Here is a 2,500-nt window from a genome sequence, read left to right as displayed (position 1 = left end):
CTCCTCTCCTCTCCTCTCCTCTCCTCTCCTCTCCTCTCCTCTGTCTGTGAATAGAGGTGCCAGCCTCTCCTCTCCCCTGCCCTGCATGTGCTCTGAGTTATCACCTGGGTGTTGGGGCGGAATGAGCCCGGAGCTTTCCACACTGGGACTCCTGCCTGCTCTTATCAGACACCTCCGTGATTGACGGACGGATTTTTCCGCTTGCCAGTTGATTTGATCACGTCGCTATGGGTCCAATTTAATTTGGGGGGAGAGGGCAGGCTTTTGTCAGGTGGGGAGAGATAAGGCTCCTGCTTTTACAAACCCTTTAAACAAACTGAGCAGGGAAGGGCCTGTCAGACAGCAGCGATCCCCCTCACATCCCGCGCTCATCAATCTCAACCTTGCATTTACATCCCAACCCCAAAAGGTGATTGTCAGGGAGGGGGAAAAGGGGAAGAAGAAGAGGGTGAAGAAAGAGAGGACAAAGAAAGGTGCAGACTAGAAGCGTGGTAAATCCTGGCCCCCTTTACACCATGTAAATCAGTCAGCTGCCAGGTTTATTATGATGTTTTATTCAGCACTGTACGCTTCAGAAGGACACGCAGCACTTGAATGGGACACATTCAGTGCACAGCACAATGTAAAACACCCTAAACAGCCTTTGTGAGAGGAGATTGAATACTATCATGTATGAATCATCCTTTCATGGTTCCCTTGCAGCTCTTCAGCTGAGAAAACGATGTTCACTCCTCTGTAAAATCATTGTAGGGTATTACGGACATGGTTTGATTTGCAGGTGAGAGTGGAGTACTGACAAAGACTACAGTCTTATCATTCTACAGCTCTGCATGACTCCTGGTGCGGTGACTTAGTGTCTAAGCTGTAGGGAACTGCACAGCTAGATGCTGACGGACGTTGTGAAACATCTTGAAGGGGACTGCTGCCGCTTTAAGCCAATCAAAACAATAGAGTGCTGCTTGCTGTTCTTCTAAAAACAGAGGATCATCTATTTCAATGGTAAGTGTTAGTAAGCGAGTGTGTACGCAGTGTTTTCAGAGGACCTTTTAAAGTCACATTTTGCTTCCACTTAGAGAAGTGAGCTCTGATCATCCTTAAATGTCAATATTGAGTAACAAACATGGAGGATTAAAATAACAGTGTATCCCAACAGACCCCAGACTAAGACATTGAAACAGCCAGAAACTCAACATCCTACTGAGTTCAGTGACGGATCCACTATCTTCTTCAGCTGCACATCTGATATTCTGAAGCTGACAATTAACACCAACAACTAACAATTGCTAGAGTGGATGTCAAGGTATCCTCAATTGCCATGGAAACAGTATTAATGGTTTTGGAAGGTTGAAACATTATTTTTCACTTTGCCAATGTACTTTTTTAAACTGTGACTTTGCCTCATCTCAGTAAGTCAATGACTACCTTGGATTCCATAATGATGACATTGGCACATTGCCTATTGTCAATCACTGAGAATTATAAGGTGTGTGCGCACACACTCATATACACACCCACACGTATTATGCGTGTATATGTGTGTGTACAAGTATTGTGTGTATGTGTGTGTTGCACCTAATGTGCATAGGAAGAATTCAATCTCCCATTTTGAACTGAAGAGGGATCAAATAGCTTCCCCTGTTGCTGCAGGAGAGTAATGATTTAGTTCACATAATGCATAGCATCTTCTGTCTAATTTGTTAATGTCTCTCACAAGAGCCCCGGGGCTCAGACTATAAAAAGGAAGGAGAAAAAAATGAGAGGTTAAATGATTGTTTTTCAGCCAAGATCTTAATTAATAGCTGCATGGGAAAATAATGGTGAGATGCGTGAGGTCACAGCCTCTTTGTTCTTCCTCATAGAGTAGTGATAGACATGCTATTCTCATCCTAGACAGCCCATATAGGAGGCCAGTGGTCCGTTTCTGCAGTCCAGCTCCTCATCTCGTGGGTGCTGCTGTCTAGGGCTCTAACAAGTCTATTATTATCTCCTGGAGATCACACAGTCCACCTGAACATCCTCCACCGCCACCCAGACTCATCCCTACAGGCTGTGTGGGAGGAAGGTGTTGGAAAGGAGGCTTGGAGGCTGGGTCTCTAGGGGCTATCTATGGAGGCTGGGGAACCATAGTTTTATAGTATGTTTGTTGAAGGTGAAACGCTAATAGCCAGAAGGACTATATTCCCCTATACTGCATGTCTAGCTACATGGTAATAGGCATGTACTTGAACTTGGGGAGCTGTGGGCTTAAGCTGGGGGTAGTTAGAAACATATCGCCCCTCCTCCACTCCATCCCCCTCTCACTCGCTCCCAGGATCTCATAAGCATTTGCTGATGAGTTGAACTTAAGGAGCGAAGCATGCATCCCCCTCTCTTCTCCTCCCTGCTCACTCGCATGTAACGCCACTTTTAAAATGTTAATTGCAACTTGATTAGGATAGACACAGGGAATAAAGAAAAACACAACTCAATGCAGAATCCAAAGTGGGACATGAGAAGATTG

At 45.2% G+C, this 2,500-nt stretch overlaps 1 protein-coding gene across 1 annotated transcript in view; it reads right to left on the bottom strand.

Moving 5' to 3' along the window:
* LOC139384539 (CUGBP Elav-like family member 4) overlaps window positions 1-2,500 on the bottom strand; it is a 204,733-nt gene that overhangs the window by 24,346 nt on the left and 177,887 nt on the right. The window lies entirely within an intron of this gene.

Source organism: Oncorhynchus clarkii, chromosome 26, assembly GCF_045791955.1.
Source record: "Oncorhynchus clarkii lewisi isolate Uvic-CL-2024 chromosome 26, UVic_Ocla_1.0, whole genome shotgun sequence".
NCBI classification, from domain to species: Eukaryota; Metazoa; Chordata; class Actinopteri; order Salmoniformes; family Salmonidae; genus Oncorhynchus; species Oncorhynchus clarkii.
This window is presented reverse-complemented; position numbering and strand designations above follow the sequence as displayed.